This window comes from Carya illinoinensis, chromosome 14 (assembly GCF_018687715.1).
Source record: "Carya illinoinensis cultivar Pawnee chromosome 14, C.illinoinensisPawnee_v1, whole genome shotgun sequence".
Classification (NCBI taxonomy): domain Eukaryota; kingdom Viridiplantae; phylum Streptophyta; class Magnoliopsida; order Fagales; family Juglandaceae; genus Carya; species Carya illinoinensis.
Window position 1 is genome coordinate 23915147 of NC_056765.1, and position 8247 is coordinate 23923393.

Genomic DNA, 8247 nt, shown 5'->3' on the forward strand with positions numbered 1-8247 from the left:
ACTCTTGGTCCATGTGAGGATTGATCTAGTGCGTTTTTTCTTTTTCATTTTAGAAAACACGATTTATACATGCAAGTCTTTAGTAAATTTGAAACTGAAAATAGATAATAAAAAAATGTGATCTTGGATTAAATGTACCACTTTTCAACCCAAGAGCTCCAGTTAGATGCCTCACCATTGCATGGATATTACAAGTACAAGGTAAATAAAGATTGCCATGAATTCTTGTTTCATCTTGTTTGCGTGTGATGAAAACATTAATTTCCAACTTTATTTCATTTCCTTTTCACTTGCTTGCTTAAAAAATATAATTATGACGACAAAAAATTAAAATGATGATGAAGCCTAGCTGAATGAAAAAGAAAAAAACTTGAAAATACTTTCATCATGCTAGGTTCAGTTGTTTTAGAGAACCAACATGTTGGAGATATGTAGATTTCCCAACAAGTTACATTCTAATCTCTCACACCTAGGTAGTTTCCGTAGTAGAACAAGTCTTCAAGTGTACATCCTCAATGGGCAGCCCATCCTCAGGAAAGGCACAATCAACTTTTTCCTTTTTGGGCAACAAATGGCAGGGTTTAGGAGTCATATTGCTTGTCACTCCAGCAATATTAGTGCAATTCCACTGCAATTCCTTTGGCGTCTTACTCAATGAGATAGTCACATTAGAAATGCATATTCCTGTAAAATGATCTTGGGCAATCCCCTCTAGTCTTGCTGCACCAGTAACATTCGTCGCCACGATATCTCTGTAATTGATTCCTTTAATCTCCGGAATAGCTTTCGGGTCAAAATTAGTGTCGGGGTGTTGATTATAAGAGCCTGACATCAAGAAAACCCACTTCATAGTTGTGAGAGTCATTCTTCTTACATAGATATCCTTCACGTAAGCTCCTCTACCGATAGCAGTCTTGATTCTAATACCCCGATTGAATGTTAATGGCGGTGATGTCTTCAGCCCTAACATCTTGAATTCCACCAGACATTTCACTGCCTGGAGCAATGGTGGCACTGTCGGGGGATATGCAGGTTAACCTTCTGATGATTAGGTGCTTTGTGGGCATTCCAAATTTAGTGCCATATTGATCCCAACCACTTTTTACGGCAATGCAGTCATCCCCTGAGACTACGAAGCAGTCCTCAATACGAGTATTTGTGCATAAATCTGGAAAGGAAGAAACAATATCCACTCAGATTATATGGTCATCATTATTAAGTAGCTATAATATAATTACCTCTTGTGCAAAGGAATGTCAAGCAGTGCAAGTGACTCGAAAGTGGCAAACAAACCTGGGTCTATCCCGTTAGTGTTAAGAGAGTCAATAGATGGACCGGTGCAAAACTGCAAGTGCACAGTATCGTAGTTTTATAGTAAAGTGATAAGAAGAGTATCGTCCTCAGGGATTGGTACCTTACTCTTGCCAAATACCAAAATTATACTAATCTTAATTTTATCTAGAGGAATTACTAAGGTTTTTCTGTAGTTGCAAATTAAACTAAGATCAACTCAAAGGGAAATATGCAAGAGAAACAAAACTGACGTTCGAAGATCAACTTAATGGGGAAGAAAACTTCTAGGAAATCGATTTCACCTAATTCTTCACTATGTTTTTCTCATCCAGCTAACTTAATTTAATTCTCTTTTATCTATTAGTAAATCTCTAAATCATCCAAAAGCCACTTTCGATACTCAATTGGAAATGACTCTTGTTTATCAATTCACACAAGAATATGCAAATTTAATAAAGCAAGAAAGCAATAAAACCAATGATTTAATTACTACATAGGTTCATACAAGTCTTTCGATCTCTATACTTACCTATGCTGAAATATTCAAGATCTACCCTATGATTCCCTCTTTCGATAGCAAATCACAAGATTAAAAATTATCTAATCAATGGCCAGTTAATTAGAAGCAATAAACTCAGAATAAATCAGATAAACAAAGAGAGAATTGCAATAAATTAGCGTAGACAATCAAGCATAGTTCGGAAATAGGTTACATCGTTTTCCTAGAATAAAGAAAATTTAGCTCATGCTAGAAATGGAATTCAACATAAACGAATTCACCATAATTGTTCTGAGAAAATTGGAAGAAAATAAACACTGAAAAATCCTCCTTGCAGCCGCAACTCGTCTTCAAAAGCTCAAGGGAACGATTCAACGCTTTTCTCCCATCCGTGCTCGTGTATGATTCCAACGTACATGCAATAATCCCTCTCAAAAACAGATGATTTGAATCCCTCTAGCTATGTTTTTCTGTCCCAAAAAGTGTTCTCCAGTCAAAAAGTACGGCCATAGGGTGAAAAATCCCTTTTTATATTGTCTGACGGCGGAAAACCCTGGATCTGTCAAAATACGATGTTCGCTTGAGCGGGGTGTCGAGCGCACGTCGAGCGTTCAACTCTGCCTGAGTTCGCTCGAGCGTCTTATCAAGCGCACATCGAGTGTTCGACTCTGCCTGATTTCGCTCGAGCGGCCAATGTCTCCGCTCGAGCGATCTTTGTTTTTCAGCAACCTGCTCGAGCTCCCTGTCGAGCTGCAGTCGAGCGTTTGAATCTGCCTGAATTCGCTCGTGCGGCCAAAAGCCTTCGCTCGAGCAAACTTGTAAAATCTGCAATATGAAATTTTTGCAAGTCATCAAATACCCCCAAACTTACAACTTTTGTGATGACCCGCTTTCGCGTGTATTTTCGCTGAAGGGTTGTTTTTATTTTAATTAATATATTAGTTTATTTATTTTAATTTATTGCATTTTAAAATTGGTTTTTAATTTAATTGATGTTGTCTTTTATTTCTTTTAGTTTTTTTTACGGTTTTTAATCTCGTTGCGGCGGTTTAGTTATGTTTTCCCGGAATGAGGATTAGACCTCATCTTCTTTCCCTACACCTCTTTTCCTTTTTTCCTTTTTCTTTTTCCTTTTTTTCTTTTTTCTTCTTTCTTTTTCTTTCTTTTTCTCTTTTTTCTTTCTTTTCTTTTTTTCTTCCCCTTTCCCCGCGTCGACCCCGTCCCTCTCTCTCTCCTCCTCTCTCACGCCGGAGCTTCTTCCCACCCTCGAACCGCCGCCGTCCGGCCACCGTGCGGCACACCGCCCCCACCGGTCGACTCCCCTCCCTTCGGCGCACCTCCCCACCAATTCCCACCCCCATCCGGTCGGCCGTTTGGCCGGAAAACCCCTTTAAAGCCTGCACGGTTTTTGGCTCGATCCGCCGCCGTCGCTCCACCTCCGGCCACCATTTCTTCACCACTTCATCACCGATCCCTTGCTGTCCTAACCCACCTATTTTCGGCCTCCAACGACTACCGGAACAGCTCCCACGAGCTAGCTTTCCTTTTTGGGAAATCCGGCCTCTCTCCGGCGTTTTCGCCGCCACCCACGGCCAACCACGACTTCCAATAGCTTCACAATCATCCCTAGACCATTCCCTATCAATCCCAAGCCCTGGTTTGTCCCCGTTCAAAAGTGGGTATTTTACAACCCACGACCACAGTGAATTTTCATTGTAACGTTGCTTTTCCTCTGCCGTTTGCAACGCCGAGTGTTTTCTAAAATTACCGTATAGTGCTGTAAGTATTTTCCAAACCCTATTTTCAGATTTAAAAATATATTGCTCATTCAATTATTTATCTGTTGGTTGGCTGATTCCGGACTGAGTCCGAGGAGTTCGGGGGTCAGATGGATGGAGGACAGAGTTGCTTGTTTAATTGATATATGTTGGTTGTTTATTTTGGTGCATTGATATGACATTTACATGGTGCATGCACGTGTGTTTTTGTGTAATTGTGAAAATCCTGTTTATTGGCGTAAGTGGACTTACGGGTGCGTGTGTATCACGACCCCAAGCCGGGATGAGGTATTATCTCGGTGGAGCTCCTCTGGTCACTCGGGAGCGGAATAAGCTGAGTGATGTCCCCTGGGTTGTCGCAGGGCGACGACGGGAGCGGGGGCTAGGGGTTGCTTGGCTACGAACGCGCCGGGAGTGGAACCGGGCATTGCCCTACGCACCGACTCTGTGGCCCTTCGCTGGTGAGGGCTAGAGGATGCTTGGCTATGAACACGCGGGGCGTGGAACTGGGCATCGCTCGTTAGGTGTCACATGCGTAGTGGTACTCTGCGGTGTGGCACTAGAGCTAGGGTGTGCGGATGACCCCTAGGGGAGGTCATGGTGCATACGGATAAAATGGTTTTTGGTTTGAGACGGATATAGAGGCCAAATGTGACTTTTGGCGTGGTTTTTGGAAAAGATGTGTTTTTGGGCCAAATGGGATTTTTGGCGTGTGTGGAAAAATATGTTTTATGGGTTTTGTGCATTGGGCATGCTTCATGCATTTTGTTTGAGTTCTATGTCTTTTTATCTGGTGGTGTTTGGGTTTTACTTACCTGCGGTACCATTTTTAGTTCCGTAGCTTTTGGTGCAGATTTTGAGGATGAGGAGGAGGAGGCTGAGCCCGAGGATGCGTATCCGCCGGGTTGTTGATGCTGTGCTTTATATTTGGTTTAAAACTATATTAGTGTTTTGTAATGTTTTATTTACGTATGTTTTAAACAGCTTGTATTACGTTAAGAGAAAATTCTGGTACTTAGTTATATGACTTTCGTTATCCGCTGCGTGTTTCTTCGTGCACATATGTTGCCTTTGCACACACTTGGCACCCGTCGTTAGGGTGGTGACCCGGGTTGTCACCATCCGGACGTCTCGATTTCCCCGTGTCCGTGTGTGGGGATTTGGGGGCGTCACAACTTTGTTTGTCCTCAAACAAAAAGAAAAGCAAATGATAGTTTAGACAATATCAACTTGACCCGACAGAGAAGTATCATTACTCACCAAGCTTTTATGAATTTAGATTTCATCTCTAGTATCTTACTCTTTTAACATCAAAGATAGCAAGAAAATCAATCAAAAATTTTGCAATTTGTCAAGCAAGAGTTAGGCGTTTACTTCAACCTAAAGGTAAGACCTTGAGTGTGTGTGTGATATAGTCAATTTAACCTCAAACCACCTGCAAACTCAGATAAAAGTAGAACAACCAAAATCAGAAGAATTCTCTTAAAACTTAATCCCATAAGTCCAATTTTCAGAAATCCTCTCCACTAATGTAGTCAATACCAAAATCAGAGATCAAAAGGTCTTTAATAAGGTTATAATGATAGGCCACAGGGTGAGGGTTAAGAAAGAACTGGATATGGAACATCAAAGCAAACTGGGAAAATACTTAGTGAACAGAACATTAAAAGAGAAACCCACATGATTCAAATCATAGTTCTTTCTTGGCAATATGCTCATACTTGTGGCATTATTATTGCTGTAATCACTGATGTAATACTAACAATTCCCTTAACAAAATCTGAGGTAATTCACACTCTGCTTAGCGACTTCTTTTTCTTTTTCTCTTTTTTTTTTTTTTTTTTCCAGTCATTTCCTTTCTTCTTCTTCTTCTTCTTTGATCAAACAGAGCAAACATAATACGGTTCATCGTGAAACCAATATTTCCCTTTTAAATGTAACTCTCCACCAAAGTATTTTCTCAAACTATCAAAGGTAGATTCATTGTTTTTTCAGGTTTAGAGCGGGCATGGTTTATGTAGTTCAAAGAATAAATAAAGGCTTATGAAGACTCAAGGGGGTTGACTATGGAAACACACCATGTAATGATGGCATGATATTAAGGACGGCTGGCAAAAGTAAAAAGGATTGAAGAAATAAAGGAACTTCCCTGGTTTCATGGTGAATCTTCCGTAGATTAGAATTTTTCAGCTCTTTATTCATGCTAAATAAACCTGCATCAAAAACCAATTTATTAAAACTTAAATAAATAAAGATAATAAAATAAATGAAAGAATGAAAGATAGATCTATGGGTTGCCTCCCATAAGTGCTTGTTTTAAAGTCTACAGCCAGACTTTTCAATCATCATCAATTAGGATCTCCAACAGGAATAAATGCATAGTTCCTCTCCATTTGTTCTCCATAGTAGTGCTTCAATCTCTGACCATTAACTCTGAAAATATTCCCTGTCTTGTCCTTCAAATCTACTGCTCCAAAAGAGAAAACTTCATGAATTGTATAAGGACCCGTCCATCTTGATTTCAACTTTCCTGGAAAGAGTTTGAGTCGTGAATTGAAGAGTAAAACTTGTTGTCTTGGAGCAAACTCTCGCCTAAGAATCTGTTTGTCATGCCACTTCTTCGTCTTTTCTTTGTAGATCTTTGCATTTTCATATGCATCATTCCGGAACTCTTCCATCTCATTTAATTGAAGAAGTCGCTTTTCACCTGCTACCTTCAAATCAAAATTAAACTTTTTTACAGCCCAATAAGCTCTATGCTCCAACTCTACAGGAAGATGACATGCCTTTCCAAACACTAATCGGTATGGAGACATCCCGATAGGTGTTTTAAAGGCTGTACGGTATGCCCACAAAGCATCATCAAGCTTCTTCGCCCAATCCTTTCTATTGGTTTTGACCGTCTTTTCAAGGATGTTCTTGATTTCTCTATTTGAAATTTCAGCTTGGCCATTAGTTTGAGGATAGTAAGCAAGTGCTATCTTGTGCTTCACACCATATTTAGAAAGAAGATTCTCAAACAACTTGTTGCAAAAGTGAGTCCCTTCATCACTAATAATAGCTCGTGGAGTGCCAAATCTTGTGAATATGTTCTTGTGCAAAAATTTGAGCACTACCTTTGCATCATTTGTTGTTGTAGCAATTGCTGCCACCCATTTTGACACATAGTCAACTGCTACTAAGATATAAGCAAAACCAAAAGAAGGAGGAAAAGGCCCCATAAAATCTATTCCCCAAACATCAAACAACTCAACTTCTAAGATACCTTTCAGTGGTAACTCATGACGCCTTGAAATATTTCCCATACGTTGGCACCAGTCACAAGTTTTCACCAAAGTGTAACTATCACGAAAAATAGAAGGCCAATAGAACCCACTTTGAAGTACCTTAGCTGTTGTACGGGTGGCTCCAAAGTGTCCTCCATATGATGATGAATGGCAATGATGGAGGATGTCTTGCATCTCTTCTTCTGGCACACATCTTCTAATGATTTGATCAGGGCATCTTTTGAACAACAAAGGCTCATCCTAAAGATAATAATTCACATCATGCAAAAATTTCTTACGTTGATGGTAAGTAAGATCAAGTGGTAAAACTTTACAAGCTAGATAGTTAACAATATCAGCATACCACGGAAGCTTGATCTCACATGCAAACAACTGCTCATCAGGGAATGCCTCTTGGACTACTGAATCTAGTCTTTCTTCCTCTTGCTCTAACTGAGAGAGATGGTCAGCCACTAAATTTTCACTTCCTTTCTTGTCTCGAATCTCCAAGTCAAATTCTTGAAGAAGGAGGATCCAACGAATTAGCCTTGACTTAGCATCCTTCTTGCCAAATAAATAGCGAAGTGCTACATGATCAGTGAACACTATCACCTTTGTACCAATGAGGTAGGACCGAAATTTGTCACAAGCAAACACCACAGCAAGCATCTCCTTCTCAGTTGTCGTATAATTCAATTGAGCTTCATTTAATGTCCGGCTTGCATAATAGATGGCTCTAAACAGCTTGTCTCGCCTTTGCCCCAACACTGCTCCAATTGCAAAGTCACTTGCATCACACATAACTTCAAAAGGTTGACTCCAATCAGGCACAATCACAATTGGTGCTGAAATTAGCTTCTCCTTGAGTGCATTAAAGGCCTGCAAACAAATAACATCAAAGTCAAATGCAGAATTTTTCTCAAGAAGATTACATAAAGGTTTAGAGAGTTTAGAAAAATCCTTGATAAATCTTCTATAAAATCCCGCATGTCCCAGAAAACTTCTGATTCCCTTCACATTCTTTGGAAGTGGTAGTTTTTCTATGGTTGCAATTTTGGCTCAATCCACCTCAATTCCTTTAGATGACACTCTATGGCCTAGCACGATCCCTTCTTGAACCATGAAATGACACTTCTCCCAATTTAGGACTAGATTTTTATCTTCACATCTCTGCAAAACAAGAGCTAAGTTATGCAAACAATGATCAAAAGATGTACCAAAAACTGAAAAGTCATCCATGAATACTTCCATTATATCTTCCACCATGTCAGAAAAAATAGCCATCATGCAATGTTGAAATGTCGCAGGGGCGTTGCACAATCCAAAGGGCATCCTCCTAAAAGCAAACGTTCCATAGGGGCATGTGAATGTAGTTTTCTCTTGATCTTCAGGAGCTATAGCAATCTGATTA

General features: G+C 40.0%; 1 pseudogene; it reads right to left on the minus strand.

Annotated features, from left to right (window-relative positions):
- Positions 1–249: 249 nt before the first annotated feature.
- The window catches only part of LOC122293706, a 20056-nt pseudogene continuing 12058 nt past the window's right edge, over positions 250–8247 (minus strand).